This window comes from Elephas maximus, chromosome 6 (assembly GCF_024166365.1).
Source record: "Elephas maximus indicus isolate mEleMax1 chromosome 6, mEleMax1 primary haplotype, whole genome shotgun sequence".
NCBI lineage: Eukaryota > Metazoa > Chordata > Mammalia > Proboscidea > Elephantidae > Elephas > Elephas maximus.
Genome location: NC_064824.1, coordinates 128,946,633 through 128,964,946, shown reverse-complemented (window position 1 = coordinate 128,964,946; position 18,314 = coordinate 128,946,633). Strand labels below are relative to the sequence as shown.

The following is an 18,314-nucleotide window of genomic DNA, read 5'->3' as shown; positions in this document are numbered from 1 at the left end:
CAAACTAAGTGGTGTAAAAATGTTTGTTAGTATTACAAATCTGCATTCAACTCTGGGTCTTAAGCTTGGCATTTTAATGTGACAATAGGGTAATTAACTGATTCTTTAAAAAAAATCATGATAATTATGCCTCCTCTCAAAGTAGTGGGAGAAGACAGAGATGCAACTACTATCTGTCCCCAATGAGGCTTATCATTCAGTGGGAGAGATAGGGAATACATCCACATTTCTATAGTCCAAGCACAATAAATACTGTAAGACAAAAGTACAAAGGATGGAGACATTATTGAGGGTTGGAAAGATCTGATAAGATTTCTAGAAGTGGTGGGGCTTCATGTATCTGATTGGCTTTAGTCTCCCTGGGATCTGGCCAGTGGCTACCATATAGGAAGTGCTCAGTGGATATGTGTAGAATGAGTGAATGTGGCAGGCAAATGTCAGGCTACCTGGGGGAAGAAAAAATATAAGCCACATATGGAGGCGTGGAGAAGATCCATTTAGGAAACTTATGGCTGAAGGATTCAGGGTTGGAGATTAGTGGATAAAGAAAGTTTACAAGTAGATTTAGTCCTAGACTTTGGATGGCCTCAAATGACATTGTGTAGGCTTAAGGTTCACATGGTATCCAATGGAGTCAGGTAGGCTGGAAATCAGATAGTTTTGAGAAGATCTGGCATGATTGGATATGGACTTTAGGACAATGTCTTTTATAATTCTGAGCAATGTTAGGACTGGTGGTGGGACTTGTTGTATTAGTCTCGTACCTAAGTCTTAACAATACCACAGCCACTTTCTCCAAGAGTTTGTTAAGGAAGATTTACATATTTGGGATCAAAAGCAAAGAAAAGCAAAATAATACTTTATTATTGGTTGAACTTTTTGACCTTAACTCCTCAATACAAAGTACCCTGGCAAAATGGGCTTTGAACATGGTCTAAGGAACCTCTTTTCCATCCTTACACCTAGACCCTAACCTGGGCACCATGATCCATCTGAACGCAATGAAGGATAGAAACTAATAAGATTAATGAAATGAAATCTATATGAAAGGGAAGAGAAGAGAAAGATGACTGGACAACTGGGTCTCCTCCCATGTGGGAAAAGGTCCTGGCCATTTTGCGATTCCTAGCCCATAAAAGAAGAAAACAAAAGAATCACACTGATGGGTGTGATAGTTAACACACAGTGGCCCTGCTCATTGGTAAATGTGGCCCAGGCACATGGCTGGAAATTGACCAGTTAAATGACTGTCCCTCCTCAAAAGGGAAGAATAAGAAGGCACAGGGAAAAGTAGACATTTGTCTTTTCAGAGATCAACCCGGAAGATGGCTTAAAGAGGAGAAATACTGGAAGCAGACAGAATCTGAACTAGATCAGTATCCATGAGACTGGAAAGCGAGTTTGATTTTAATGACATTCAAGAGAAGTCTGATAAAGATGTTGGAGTGAGAGACAGAGCAGTATTGATGGTTATCATTTTCCTATCTCCTGTGACTAGGAGAATGGTGCTGCCATTAACACAGATAGGAATGAAAAGGTGTTATCTGTTTCTGTTCTTTTGCACTTTAAGTGTAGCCTTTAAACAAAACACATCTGCCAGTATCCTGAGGCTAAGCAAAGCTATAAGGAAAAAAGTAATCTTACAATATTACAATGTTAAGAAAAAGAGAAGGATGAAGACCATCTTTTTTCTTTTTCTAGAAAATAGAACAGGAAGGTAAAATTCTTTAAAGGGGATGTTGACTCACAGTCCTGGAACAAATGATTTCTTGTTTGGCATCTGTTATGGATTAAATTGTGTCCCCCCAAAATGTGTGTCAATATAGCTAGGCTATGATTTTCAGTATTGTGTGATTGTCCACCATTTTGTTGTTTAATATGATTTTTCCTATGTGTTATAAATCCTACCTTTATGATGTTAAGGAGGCAAGACTAGAAGCGGTTATGTTAATGAGGCAGGACTCAATCTATTAGATTAGCTTGTGTCTTAAGTCAATCTCTTTTGAGATACAAAAGAGGGAAGTGAGCAGAGAGACAGGGGGAACTCATAGCATCAAGAAAGCAGTGCCCGGAGCACAGCGTGTCCTGAGGACCTAAGGTTCTTCCTCTGAGAAGCTCTCAGACAAGGGAAAGACTGACGACAAGGATCTTCCCCCAGAACTGACAGAGAAAGAAAGCATTCCCCTAGAGTTGGCATCCTAAATTTGAACTTCTATCCCTTAGACTGTGAGAGAATGAGCTTCTGTTTGTTAAAGCCATCCACCTGTGGTATTTCTGTTATAGCAGCACTAGGTAACTAAGACAGCATCCTTTCTGAGTCTCAGAGGATTTCAGAAAATATCTGTTGTTTTTGCTAGTTGCCATCGAGTCTGCTCTGACTCATCGTGACCTTATGTATAACAGAATGAATTGTTGCCCAGTCTCTGTGCCATCTTCATGATCCTTACTATGTCTGAGTCCATCACTGGGGCTATTGCATAGTGCCTTCCAACCCAGGGGCTCACCTTTCCGTGCTGTATTGGACAGTATTCTATTGTGATCCACAAAGTTTTCATTGGGTAATTTTCAGAAGTAGATCTCCAGGACTTTCTTCCTAATCTGTCTTAGTCTGGAAACTCCATTGAAACCTATCATGGGTGACCATGCTGGTATTTGAAATACTGGTGGCACAGCATCCAACATTGTAACAATATACAAGTCAACACAATATGACAAACTGACAGATGGATTGTGGAGAAAATATCTAAAAGGTGCTAAAAACTGTTGGAAGAATTTTCTTCAACAAACCAAACAAACAAGTAAACAAAAGATTGTGAAAAAGGGGTCATAGAATTTACCCTCTCCACAACATTTTAATAGCTCAGCTGAGAGCCTCATCTCTGGGAATTGTTTAAATCGAAAACTTAAGTGTGTGACAGAAGAGACTCATCCTTAAAACCAACAGTGGTATTAAAAGGAGAAGAAGAAGGAGGAGAAGAAGGAGGAGGAGAAAGAGGTGAAGAAGGAGGTGAAGGAGGAGGAGAGGGAGAAGAAGGAAAAGGAGGAGGAGAAGAAGAAGAAAAGAAGAAAGAGGAGGAGAAGAAGGAGAAGAAGTATGATTCAGAGCTCATGAAGAAAGATACATGAAGATGGCACCAGGACCGGGGGATGACATTTCATTCTGTTATACATAAGGTCACCATGAATCACAGCAGACTCAATGGCCACTAACAACACAACAGTGGACATTTTCTGAAATCCTCTATGTCATCTCATGACATAGACACAGTTTGTTTTAACAAGGTGTTTCAAAGATGCATCATCTGTAATTTGTGTTTAACTTGTAAGTAAGCGACTTTGATTCGTAAAATCAAATGCATGCAATGAGCCCTGAGTAGAGACCCATTTCCTTGGAGAATAAAATTAAACAACACCCACCCACTTTTGAGGTTGTGTGGGTTTTTGATTCTTTCTTGATACCTTTAGCTGTGTAGTTAAAATTCAGGAGCAAACCCGAGGGATGAACAAACTTCTTGTATGTGAAATGATAAAATAACTTCCCTGTGGAATAGCTTTGTGGTAGGGCTCTTCCTACTTCCAAGAATTTTTTTTTTTTTTCTCTCCTAGTTGATGTCAGCAATGTTTTCGTTTAAAACCACCAACAAATCAACTCACTAACTCAACCAAATAGAACAAAACAAACCAGAAAGGAGAAACATAGAGGTGAAGGTGATGAAGAGAAACACTTGTACTTCATGGTTCTCCTCTGGATTGGTTTTCCCTGTAATATTTTTACATTAAATCACAGCCATAACCATGACAATTAACAATTCATTGGCAGCCTTTCTCCTGCCTGTAGCTCTCACTAAACTCAGTGGGGAGAGAAACGGAAAGAGGTTTTAGAGTGATGGTGTTCAGGCTCTTATGTTGAATGAGATCCCATTCACAATGACTGGAGGACTGACTAGTACAAGTTATGGATGCAGCACCGACCATAAATAAGTGTTAGGTTCAACTTTTGGAAGAATTGGGAATCCTTTTGGAGTATAGATTTACACTCAGATGTTACTATGTCAAGACAGTGCCAAATTATGGTCAATCAATATATTTTAACAATGTTAAAACAAACAAACAAACAAACAAACCCAGTTGCTCTTGATTCAACTCTGACTCATGGTGGTCTCATGTGGTGGAGTAGAATTATGGCCCATTGGGTTTTTAAATGTCTGGCTTTTTGCAAGTCGATTGCCAGGACTTTCTTCCAAAGAGCTGCTGGGTGGGCTTGAATCTTCAACCTTTCAGTTAGCGGGCAAGTGCACCATCAGGTGACTCCAACAATGTAAAAAGAAGTATTTAATTAAGATGTTATAGAGAAAAATATTAAAACAAAGGTTTTTTAGATTTAATTCTGTTTCGGCTATTTCTTCTATTTATTTTCATCCTCTATAGCCTCCATGCCTCAGTTCTTATTATTTGAGAAAAGGGGAAACCAACGACTCAGACATCACTAGAAAGAACAACCAAAAAGATGATCTCTGTCATTCTGCAAGCATGAAATACTGAAATTTTAGAAAATCATCTGTGCAAAAATAACATTAATTGACTTCATTGATAACTCTGATAACATATGTTTATCTGCTCGCTTGGGTTGTATTTCTTTGAAACTTCAATAGTTTACTTAGTTACTCTTTTGAAGATCTTCTGATTGAAAAGAGAAAACCAGCAATGTGTCTTTTCTTATTTATACAAGCTTTTTCAATCTTTAAAACATTTTTTCTCTGATCTAAAACTATCTTGAAGCCTTTCTCCTCTTTTAAAATGTAAGTTAGATTCAGGAAGAGAATTTTCTCCAGTGTTTCAGTCTTGTTTATGATACTAAATTCATTCAAAATTTCATAAGTGTTGTTTACGAGGGTTCGCAATAAAAAATTAACACATTGTGGTTCAACTAGCAAACAACAATTTTGGGAGGAAGGAAACAAATGCTCAACAAACCAGCAAATGGTGTAAGCTACTAAATACTCCAGGATTCTAGCTTTTTGTGATTTATTGGGGAAAGTTACGATGCTCTGAGTTCATTAGGCTTCTACTTGAGTACTGTGGCTCAGGCTTACTGCTTTTGTTTGTAACATAAATCAGCCTGGATACCAAAGACTCCAGACGTGCTAACCTCTAAGTTTTTTGTTTGTATTCTTTGTGTTTCTTTATTAAGGATTCTTGATGCAATGGTTGACTGCATATTATTTCTCTTAAATATAGTCCAGAAATATTATATTTAAGATAAGGGTTACTAGAAGACAGGTGAGCTTCAGATTTAAAGCATTTGATCTTTCTTTTTTTTTTCCTTTTTCTTCATTTTGGTGCTGTTTTGAATGAGAATCACCTAGCTCAGAGAATGTTGCTTTCTTTTGAAAGCCTTCTCATGACATAGTTTATTCTCTCTTATTCTGGATAATTAAAAATTAGTATTCTAAATTTTGCTTTGAGAAGTTACAGGCTGCAACCGCTCTTCTTTTAAAAATCCCCCTGAGAATGCTTTGCTCCAAGATCTTTACTTACCAGGGTCTTTCCTGTCACTCATAATTCACCTGAAGTGCCATCTCAAAGAGGACTTTCAATCACTCTATCTAAGGTGTTCCCCACCGTTACTACCTACCTACTTTTCCTTGTTTTATGTCGGTATCTGCAATCATCTTATGTATCTTTTTTCTTTTGTATTGTCTGTATCTTAGTAGAATAACACCTCTGTGATGGCAGAGATTTCCCCTCTTCGTTCTCAGCTGTACCCTCAGAGCACAGTCCAGGACTAAGTATGCAATGGACGTTCAACAAATTCTTTAGTAAATACAATAAATACATGAACTTGAAGCTAAAATATCGCCGTCACCCCCCGTGGCTTAATGTACATATAAACTTGAAGATTTTATTTAATCACATTCATCTTCTTTCTTCCTTTGTAGAATACGGAGATGAACAGCTTGATTTAAAAGGGTGCTTTGAGGTAAAAAAAAATCCTATAACTTTAACTTTGGAAATTCTATTTAATTAATATTGTTTATGACAAGCAAATCCATTAGGTTGTTTCATTCTACTAGTGAACATCTATAATTGTATTTTAGCTGACTTATCATTTTACTTTGATTCTGAGAAATAATAGTCTTGATTTGTATTTTTTCCTGCGGTGGGTACTTTCTTTCTGTTCTAACTTGGACTTGCTACCAAGTTATGGAGGAGAAAGATATCTGTTTAAAAAGACAGCTATTCTGGCTGCACAACTATCAGGATCTACTGGAATTTGGTTTATTGCTACTGGAGTTGTTGTTGTTGTTAGATGCCATCAAGTTAATGCTGACTCATAGCAACCCTATGTACAACAGAACGAAACACTGCCCAGTCCTGTGCCATCCTCACAATCGTTGTTATGCTTGAGCCCACTGTTGCAGCCACTGTGCCAATCCCTCTTGTTGAGGATCTTCCCCTTTTTGCTGACCTTCTACCTTACAAAGCATGATGTCCTTCAGGGACTGATCCTTCCTGACAACATGTCCAAAGTATGTGAGACAAAGTCTCACCATCCTTGCTTCTAAGAAACATTCTGGCTACACTTCCAAGACAGATTTGTTCATTCTTTTGGCAGTCCATGGTATAGTCAATACCCTTCTCCAACACCATACTTCAAAGACGTCAATCCTTCTTCAGTCCTCCTTATTCACTGTCCAGCTTTCATGTGTGAGGCGATTGAAAACATCATGGTTTGGGTCAGGTGCACTTGATTCTTAAAGGAACGTCTTTGCTTTTCAACACTTTAAAGGGGTCTTTTGCAGCAGATTTGTACAATGCAATGCATTATATGATATCTTGAATGCTTCTTCCATGGGTGTTGATTGTGGGCCCAACCCAAATGAAATTTTTAACCACTTCAATCTTTTCTCCATTTATCATGATGTCCCTTATTGGTCAGGTTGTTAAGATTTTCGTTTTCTTTTTGTTGAGGTATAATCCATGCTGAAGACTGTGGTCTTTGATCTTCATCAGTAAGTTCTTTAAGTCCTCTTCACTTTCAGGAATGACCAACCACTAAAGATACTGGAGTTATGCTTGAGAAATGTTACTGAATCTTCTGTTCCCTCCGACTGATCAGTGGTCTTTGGAAATACTCATTAAAATCTACTCTTCATTTTGTTTCCATAATTCAAACTCAGAGTCCACGTTTCATATAACTGAAAGTAATGGATGGCAAAAAATTGTTTTTATTCTCTTTTTTTTTATCAAACTATATTTGTATTGTATGTTTGTATGATATAAATAGTTTTAATAACCCTACTTAAAATAGAATATGTTATCGTGGCCCTTCTTATTTACTTTTTTTATTTAATTTTTCTCTTTAGTACTTATCTATTTACCACCATCTAACATAATGCATGCACACACACACACACAGGGGCACACACACACACACACAGTTTATTTACTTTCATTTTTTGTTTCCCCCTAGTAGAATTAAGTTCCACATCAGAGATTTTTCCCATTTTTTTCTGTTTTGTTCTCTGTAAAAAAAAAAAAAAAAAAATTTTATGTCCCTAGCAGCTCTGAAAGTGTGTGTCATATAATAGAAATATAGTACATATTTGTTGAATAAATAAATGAATATTTCCAGAAATAACTTTTAAAGAGTTCATTTACTCTATTTCCGGAAAAGCAGGACCAATACAATCTTCTGACTTTTCATTGTCTTTACCAGTAAGTTGGGGATCTGTCAGCAAAATTGCAATTCGACAAAAAGTAAATCCTTAAAAATTTCAAAAACTATGTTCTAAAGGATTAGAACTTTATGTAATTATTGTTGAGTGTACACTATGTGTTTTTAACACTACAACTTTTGCTTTGGGTTGAGAATTAACAAAAAAAAAATTCATGAAAGGATATTCAAATTAGTTTAAATGCAAAAGATCAACCTTGTGATTCTGAAGAATAAGAAAGAGTGAATTAAAAACAAAACAAAACTGTGAGTATATGATTTAAAGATCCCACATAAAAAGTTTCCTATTTTTTAATTCTTCATTAGGGAAGAGGAAATATATTTTCTCTATTCTTTTGACTGCTGTACTGTTTATTCTTTGTATCTTTCCTATGAAGTAAGAGAAAAATGTTTGGTTTCTGTAGGAGGTAAAATTTCCGTATATATATATTTGTACAAGACAATTTAAGCTTTTTGAGTACCACACACCCATTCCCTTCCTCAAAAATAACTAGGTTTAACTCAGGAGGAAGGGTATGTTGAACAGCATTTCTTTGTTTCTAATAAATCAAATTAAGGTTTGCTCAAGCAGGATGGGGGAGCTTTGTAAAGCTTTCTACTAGTAGAATGGGGCATTTGCTATTCCTAAGACTATAGCAAGCAGAATAATAAAGGGAGCCAAAGAGCAAATTGCCAGGGCTTAATAAAAATTGAAATGACCCCTCTTCCTCAGAGGAAAGGGTCATTGCTCCAAAGCGTGTTATTGACGTCAGCAAGAAAGAAAAATGCATACATGGAGTTGGAAGAGTGAATTTTAAGTTAGTTAAACTGAAACCACCTGTTGGCCCCAATTATTTAGTTTTTTAAAAGATAAATCCAAATCTTGGGGAATCCCAGGTTATAGAAAGCTATTTTGAGAGTTAAAGAAGTCAAAGCAATAGTTTCCCCTTCTGAAACTCATTGCATTCACTCATTCATTTATTTATTTATTCATTCATTCATTTCCACAAGCCCACCTGACCAACCTGGAAATAATTACAGTAGTATGACAAATAATCTTAACAGACGTGCAGACAAGGCACAGTGAAGGATTTGGTTAGCTCTACCTGTAGAATTTAGAAAAGACTTTTCTCAGAAAGTGACATTTGAGCTACATTTTGAAGAATAAGGAGAATTTTTCCAGCAGGACAATGTGGAAAGAACATAATTACAAGCAAAAGGAAACGGCTTTTTCAAAGCAATCGAGATGAAAAAGAGCAAATCAAAAACTGGTCAGTCTCTGCTTGGTCCATGAGAAGGGTTGTTAGTTATACCATTGCCCTGAATACTAATCTTGAATCTTCTTTTAACAAATATATATCTGCTTTTCATGGCTATCCCAATTGAAACTCCAATCGAAACTCCAATAGTCAAGTTCAGACGACTAACATCAGCATGTCAGGGAGAAATATTTTCAGTGGGAATCATTTTTTTGAATCACTATGATGAAGAAATGCATTCACTGACTGGCCAGTTAAATAGCCTGGCCATTCTGCAAGCATTTTCAGGATGGCTATTCATAATGGTTCATCCTCTCATGGGTTAGACACTACTGTGTCCCCATTGCTGGTAATGGGATGTCTTGATTAATATCTCTCACTTTTTTTCCTTCTATGTCCTGGGTGTTTTGGCCATGACTTCATGGGAATTCAACAACTGCTTGGTAGAAATATTTCTGCAGTTAGGACAGCTCATATCTTCTTTTGAAATAGATATTTCTTTGCTGCCTTGACTCCTTCTGACCTCTTGACTCCTGTCTCAGTTTCCTTTACCTTCTCTCCTCCTCCTACCCCCAGAAAGGAGTTAAGACTTGTTCATGTCATAATCTTCATAACAGTTTCTCTTAATCCTGACCTTTTCATTCAACCTCTTAGACTATAAAATTAAATAAGCCAAAAAATATGGTTATTCTTCCTTAATACTTTAAATAAATGTACAATCATTTGAGTTTTTAGGTTACAATCAAGGTATTTTATTGTGAAGAAGTACTTTATTAATAATATTTCCTTTCTGGTGGTGCAGTGGCTAAGAGCTATGGCTGCTAACCCAAAAGTCGGCAGTTCGAATCTACTGGCTGCTCCTTGGAAACATCATGGGGCAGTTCCACTGTGTTCTACAGGGTTGCTATGAGCCAGAATCCACTTGACAGCAACAAATTTGGTTTGGTATTTTTCGGTAACAATTAGTGTTTCATATTATTGTATGAAACTATTACATTAGACTTATCTCATCTTTCTGAGTTGGTGTAACACCATAAAAATTATAATATTCAGTGAAATAGAAAATCTTTACACATAGAAGATAAAAAGGAAAAACAAAAACAAAAAACACTGTTTTGCTGAACTGTTTATTTTCTATTTACAAAATTGATCCCATCTAAACTTACATTCCACCATTCATCTGTCATTTTGTCATACTGTGGTGGCTTCTATGATGATGAGATGCTGGAAACTATGCTATCAGTATTTCAGATACCAACCGGGTCACCCTTGGTGGACTGGTTTCAATAGAGCTTTCAGACTAAGACAGACTAAGAAGAAGGACCTAAGGATATACTTCTAAAAAAATTCAGCTACAGAAAACCTTATGAATAACACCAGAACATTGTCTGATATAGTGCTGGAAGATGAGCACCTCAGGTTGGAAGGCACTCTAAAGATGACTTGGGAAGAGCAGTCTCCTCAAAGCAGAGTCAACCTTAATAATGTAGATGGAGTATAGCTTTCAGGACCTACGTTTGCTGAGGTGGCACGACTCAAAATGAGAAGAAATAGCTTCTTTAAAAACATTTATAAACATCCATTAATAATCGGAACATGGAACATAGGAAGTATGAATCTCGGAAAATTGAAAGTCGTCAAAAATTAAATAGAAAGCAAAAAGATTGGTATATAGGCATGAGTGAGCTGAAATGGGCTGGTATTAGCCATTTTAAATTGGACAATTGTATACTCAACTATGCCAGGAAAGACACATTGAAGAGAAATGAGGTTGCATTCATAGCCACAAAAGAACATTTCAAGTTCTACCCTGGAGTACAATGCAGTCAGTGATAGGGAAATATCTGTACACCTACAAGGAAGACCAGTTAATACGACTATTATGCAAACTTAAGCACCAACCACTAATACCAAATATGAAGAAATTGAAGATTTTTACGAACTTCTCAATCTGAAATTGATCAAACATGCAATCAAGATGCATTGATAATTACTTGTGTTTGGAATGTGAAAGTTGGAAACAAAGGAGAAGAATCAGTGGTTTGAAATATGGCCTTGGTGATAGAAATGATCCCAGAGACTGCATGATAGAAATTGCAAAGCCAGTGACTTTTTTATTGCAAATACCTTTTTTCAACAACATAAACAGTGACTACACGCGTGGCCCTCACTGGATGGAATACAAATGAATCAAATTGACTACCTGTGGAAAGAGACGACAGAGAAGCTGAATATCATCAGTCAGAACAAGGCCAGAGGGCAACTGTGGAACAGACCATCAATTGCTCATATACAAGTTCAAGTTGAAGCTGAAGAAAATTAGAACAAGTCCATGTGAGCCAAAGTACAACCCTGAGTATATTCCACCTGAATTTAGAGACCATCTCAAGAATAAAATATATGCATTGAACACTAATGACCGAAGAGCAGATGAGTTGTGGAATGACATCAAGGGCGTCATACATGAAGAAAGCAAAATTTCATTTAAAAGATAGGAAAGAAAGAAAACAGCAAATTGGTGTCAGAAGAGACTCTGAAACTTGCTCTTGTACTTAAAGTTGCTCAAGTCAATGGAAGAAAGAAGTAAAAGAGCTGAAAAAAGATTTCAAAGGATGTGCAAGAACACAAAATAAAGTATTACAATGAAATGTGCAAAGACCTGTAGATAGAAAACCAAAAGGGAAGAACACGTTCGTCATTTCTCGAGCTGAAAGAACTGAAAAAAAAATTCAAGCCTCGAGTTGCAATACTGAAACCAGGCTCCAGGAGGTGTTGGAATATCAATTGAGATGTTTCAACAAACCGATGTAACTCTGGAAGTGCTCACTCGTCTAAGCCACGAAATTTGGAAGACAGCTACCTGGCCAACTGACTGGAATATATCCATATTTGTACCATTCCAAAGAAAGGTGATTCAAGGTAATATGGAAATTATTGAATGATATCATTACTATCACATGCAAGCAAAATTTTGCTGAAGATAATTCAAAAGCAGTTGCAGCAATACATTGACTGAGAAGAGCCAGAAGTTCAAGCTGAATTCAGAAGAGGACAAGGAATGAGGGATATCATTGTCTATGTCAGATGGATCCTGGCTAAAGGCAGAGAACACCAGAAAGATGTTTACCTGTGTTTTATTGGCTATGCAAATGCATTGGGCTGTGTGGATTATAAACAAATTATGGCTAACACTGAAAAGAATGGGTATTCCAGAACTTTTAATTGTACTCATGCGGAAAGTATACATAGACCGAGAGGCAGTAGTTCAAACACAACAAGGGGATACTGCATGGTTTAAAGTCAGGAAAGGTGTACATCAGGATTGTATCCTTTTACTATACTGTATGCTGAACAAACATCTGTATGCTGAGCGAATTATCTGAGAAACTGGACTATATGAAGAAGAGCATGGCATCAAGATTGGAGGAAGGCTCACTAACAACCTGCGTTATGCAGATGACACAACCTTGCTTGCTGAAAGTGAAGAGGGCTTGAAGCGCTTACTGAGGAAGATCAAAGACCACAGACTTCATTATGGATTGCACCTCAACATAAAGAAACCAAAATTCTGACAGCTGGACCAGTAAGCAACATCATGGTAAATGGAGAAAAGGTTGAAATTGCCAAGGATTTCATTTTACTTGCATCCACAGTCAACACCCATGGAAACAGCAGTCAAGAAATCAAAAGGCACATTGCATTGAGCAAATTTGCTGCAAAAGATCTCTTTAAAGTGTTAAATGGCAAAGGTGTCACTTTAAGGTCTAAGGCACACCTGACCCAAGCCGTGGTGTTTTCAATTTCCTCATATATGCATGTGAAAGCTGGGCAACGAATAAGGAAGACTGAAGAAGAATTGATGCCTTTGAATTCCGGTCTTGGTAAAGAGCATTGACTATCCCATGAACTGCAAGAAAAAGGAACAAATCTGTTTTGGAAGAGGTACAGCCAGAATGTTTATTCGACATAATTTGCGAGTGTTATCAGGAGGGACCAGTCCCTGAAGAACGACATCATGCTTGGTAGAGTAGAGGATCAGTGAAATTGCAGAAGACCCTCAAAGAGATGGATTGACACAGTGGCTGCAACAATGGGCTCAAACATAGCAATGATTGTGAGGATAGGGCAGGACCAGACAGTGTTTTCCTCTGTTGCACATAGTGTCAACATGAGTCGAAATCAACTCCATGGCACCTGACAACAAACATTCCAGAAAATACAAGTTCTAATAAAAATCCTCACAGCATCACGAGGGAAAAGTTCATTTCCTGGCTGAAGTGAAATCTCTTAAGCTGATTAAATACTAACACCCATATGTAAAAAAGAGACCGTTAAAAGTTACATTTTGAAGGTGGAAGATTAAGGAAACAGATATTCATGAGGGTAACTGGATATTACTGTTCACTTCGAAATACTTTAACTGTTAATTTCAGTTATTTTGTCAAGATGCCATAAAATCCCATTGTCATTTCAGTCATTTCATGCCTAAAGTTTTCCTCATAGAAGTAACATACTTGCCAGCACAACATTACAAAAGGAATGAAGGGAAGGTTTATTAAACATCTGCAGAAGATCCGTGAGATTAAAATACTTGGTGTCTCTGTGGTATGTTTATTCCTTTCTTCTACAAGCTTGTTGGAGGTCCTCATGACAAAAGCATTTCCTTTACTGAGTTGAATGAATGCTCTGAAATGTGTTTAATCTCAGGATTTACACCTGTTTACACAGTCAAATACGATCCCTGGTAAGAATATGATCCCATCACTTAGGACAATAGAAAAAAGAAATGTTGGAATTCTAACCCCTGGTCCCTGTGAACACGACCTTGTTTAGGAATAGGGTCTTTGAAGATGTTATCAATCAGTTAACTAGAGGTCACACTGAAGTAGATTGGGTCTTAATCCAATCTGATTTGTGTCCTTATGAAAGAGGAGAAGAGACATAGAGAGACAGACCAACGAAGGAGGGATGGCCATGTAAAGATGCATCTAAAGTCAAGTGCCTGGGGCTACCAGAAGTTGGGACAGGAGAGAAAGAATCTTCCCCTAGAGACTCTGGAGGGAGCATGACTTGGTCAACATATTGATTTGAACTCCAGAACTGTGAGACAATAAACTTCTGTTCTTGTAAGCCACCCAGTTTGTGCTATTAATTACAGCATTCCTAGGAGACTAATATATTGGGTTTATCAGTCAATGTTATTAATGATAAGCAACAGAAATGAACTCTGGCTAATATAGATTGTAAAGACATTTATTAAGAAATAGGTGATGGCTCACTGAGTCTCCAAGAGGACCAGAGAACTGGCTTGGAGGCTTTGCAGCCAGGAATCATGCCTCAAATCATGTCCCAGAACTAGACGTATAGAGATACTACTTCCATCACCATGGGACACAGCTAAGGCAGGCTGTTCCATCAAGAGCATTGCCAGGCACTTCTGCCCCTGGAAGCAGGATGCTGACTCTTTTGTCTCCTCCCCACAATGGGTGCTGTGTACTCTGTTTTCTTGCATCCCCATCTCAGGTTTCAATGTTCAGGAAAGGTACATCTGATTTGAGGAGGCTAGGTTATGTGTCTGTGCCTTAGTTCAAGGGCAGCTGAAAAAGTGAGCAGCTGACATTCTCAGATTCTAGATTGAGAGGTGGTCTCTTCCATAAAGTGGGAGTATATCTTGGCTATAAGGATGGCTGGTTCATGGGTGGTCTAAAGAATAAAAAAAAAAAAAAAATGCCTGTTATATAGTAGAGTTTGGGTTTACTTAGTGTATGTTTTGTTACCAAGAGCTGTGATAACCTCTAATTTCCTAAACACTTAATAAAATTAAAATAGATTTGGAGTAAGAACACCTGGGACTAAGCCAGGTCTTGGCCAATGAAGCTCATCAAGCCTCAGTATTTGTGTTGCACATGAATATTAAGACACTCCCTGCTCTAGTCTTGCCTGGATTTTTCACAATTCTAACCCAAGTGCTTATAGTAGTGCCTGACATAGAGTAGGCATTTAATGAGTATTTGGTGAATAAGTGAATAAATGCAAGAAATAATTTTAGTATGGAGAGAGTTGGAAAAGAAAGAAGCAAGATACTGGAATAAAGATGAACGGATCAGGGAAGGCCTATTCTAGCTAGGAGGAGAACAGAGAGGTCAGAAGAGGCCTCACATAAGATTAACTTTTAAACTGCTACTTGAAAGAAGAGAAGGGATAATGTTGCAGGAACAAAAAAGCAGCGTGAGCATCAACTCTAAGCCAGAAAACATATTTCTCATTTGAAGAAGCTGAAAAAAGGCCTTGTGGCTGGAGAGCAGTAAGAAAGAGGGGATAGCTTTTGAGGGAACGCTAGAGACCTAAGTCAAGGCCCTGACCCTATATAGGCCTTGTAGCCCAAAGTAAGGACTTTGGATTCCTAAGAGTGTAAAGAAAACCATTTTCTAGGCAGGAGAATAATATGATTCAATTTACATTTGTAAAAGATTATTCTGTCTTGTAGAGAGCCAACTCTAAAAGAGCAGAAAGTAAAGTCAGAACACTTGTTAAAAATCTATTGCAAAAGTCCCAGTAAGAGATGATGATGACTTAGCGTTAGGTGCTGACTTTAGAAATAGTGAGAAATAGAAATATTTGAGATTTTTTTTTTGTAGATGGGACTTGGTGATGGATTAGATAGGGACATGTTGTTGTTGTTACGTGCTGTTGAGTAGGTTCTGACTCAAAGCGGCCCTGTGCACAACAGAATGAAACACTGCCCGGTCCTGCACCATCCTTACAATCCTTGTTATACTTGAGCCCATTGTTGCAGCCACCTCATTGAAAGTCTTCCTCTTTTCTGCTGACCTTGCACTTTACCGAGTGTGATGTTCTTCTCCAGGAACTGACCCCTTCTGACAACATGTCCAGAGTATGTGAGACGCAGTCTCGCCATCCTTGCTTCTAAGGAGCATTCTGGTTGTACTTCTTCCAAGACGGGATTGTTCATTCTTTTGGCAGTGCATGGTATATTCAATATTCTTCACCAACACCACAATTCAAAGGCATCAGTTCTTCTTTGGCCCTCCTTATATATCATCCAGCTCTCATATGCATAGGAAGAGATTGAAAATACCATGGCTTGGGTCAGGCGCACCTTAGTCTTCAAGGTGACATCTTTGCTCTTCAACACTTTGAAGAGGTCCTTTGCAGCAGATTTACCCAATGCGATGCATCTTTTGATTTCTTGACTGCTGCTTCCATGGCTGTTGATTGTGGATCCAAGTAAAATGAAATCCTTGACAACTTCAGTCTTTTCTCCATTTATCACAATGTTGCTCATTGGTCCAGTTGTGAGGATTTTTGTTTTCTTTATGTTGAGGTGTAATCCATACTGAAGGCTGTGGTCTTTGATCTTCATCGGTAAGTGCTTCAAGTGCTCTTCATTTTCAGCAAGTAAGGTTTTATCATCTGCATAACACAGGTCATTTATGAGTCTTCCTCCAATCCTGATGTCCCGTTCTTCTTCATATTTTCCAGCTTCTTTTATTATTTACTCAGCATACAGATTGAACAGGTATTTTGAAATGACACAACCCTGATGCACTTTTTCTGACTTTAAACCACTCGATATCCTCTTGTTCTGTCAAAACAGCTGACTCTTGATCTATGTACAGGTTCCTTATAAGCACGATTAAGTGTTCTGGAATACCCATTCTTCACAATATTATCCATAACTTGTTATAGTCCACAGTCGAATTCCTTGGCATAGTCAATATAACACAGGTAAACATTCTGCTGGCATTCTCTGCTTTCAGCCAGGATCCATCTGACATCAGCAATGATATCTCTGGTTCCATGTCCTCTTCTGAATCCACCCTGAATTGCTGGTAGTTCCCTGTTGATATACTGCAGTAGCCATTTTTTAATGACCTTCAGCAAAATTTTGTTTGCATGTGATATTAATGATATTGTTCAATAATTTCCCCATTTGGTTGGATCACCTTTCTTGGGAATAGGCATACATATGGATCTCTTCCAATCAGTTGGCCAGGAAGCTGTCTTCCATATTTCTTGGCATAGACAAGTAAGCACGTCTAGCATTGCATCAGTTTGTTGAAACATCTTAATTGATATTCCATCAATTCCTGGAGCCTTGTTTTTCACCGATGCTTTCAGTGCAGCTTGGACTTTTTCCTTCAGCACCATTGGTTCCTGATCATATACTACCTCTTGAAATGGTTGAGAGTCAACTAATTCTTTTTGGTATAATGATTCTGTGTGTTCCTTCCATTTTCTTTTGATGCTTCCTGCCTTGTTTAATATTTTCCCTATAGAATCCTTCACTATCGCAACTAGAGGCTCGAATTTTTCCTTCAGTTCTTTCAGCTTGAGAAACATCGAGTATGTTCTTCCCTTTTGGTTTTCTATCTCCAACTCTTTGCACATGTAATTATAATACTTTGTCTTCTCAAGCCACCCTTTGAAATCTTCTGTTCAGTTCTTTTACTTCATCATTTCTTCCTTTTGCTTTAGCTGCTTGATGTTCAAGAGCAAGTTTCAGAGTCTCCTCTGATACCGACCTTGGTCTTTTCAATGACTTCTTGCTTTCCTCATGAATAATGTTCTTGATGTCATTCCACAACTTGTCTGCTCTTTGTCAAATCTTTTCTTGAGATGGTTTCTAAAATGAGGTGGGGTATACTCAAGGTCATACTTTGGTTCTCGTGGACTTGCTCTGTTTTTCTTCAGTTTCAACTCGAACTTGCATATGAGAAATTAATGGCCTGTTCCACAGTTGGCTCCCGGCCTTGTTCTGACTGATGATATTAAGCTTTTCCATGGTCTCCTTTCACAGATATAGTAGATTTGATTCCTGTGTATTCCATTTCACGAGGTCCATGTGTATAGTTGCCATTTATGTTGGTGAAAAATGTATTGCAATGAAGAAGTCATTGATCTTGCAAAATTCTATCATTCAACGTTCAGCACTGTTTCTATCACCAAGGCCATATTTTCCAACTACTGATCCTTCTTCTTTGTTTCCAACTTTTAATTCGAATTACCAGTAATTATCATTGCATCTTGATTGCATGTTCAATCAATTTCAGACTGCAGAAACTGATGAAAATCTTCAGTTTCTTCATTTTTGGCCTTAGTGATTGGATAATAGATGTATTAACTTGTCTTCCTTGTAGGCATATGGATATTATCCTATCACTGACAGCATTGTACTTCAGGATAGATCTCGAAATGTTCTCTCTGATGATGAATGCAACACCATTCCACTTCAAGTTGTCCTTCCCGGCACAGTGGACTGTATAGTTGTCCAGTTCAGAATGGCCAATACCAGTCCATTTCAGCTCACTAATGCC

At 37.8% G+C, this 18,314-nt stretch overlaps 1 long non-coding RNA gene across 3 annotated transcripts in view; it reads left to right on the top strand.

Annotated features, from left to right (window-relative positions):
* LOC126078162 (uncharacterized) overlaps positions 1-18,314 on the top strand; it is a 91,220-nt gene that overhangs the window by 28,359 nt on the left and 44,547 nt on the right. The window lies entirely within an intron of this gene.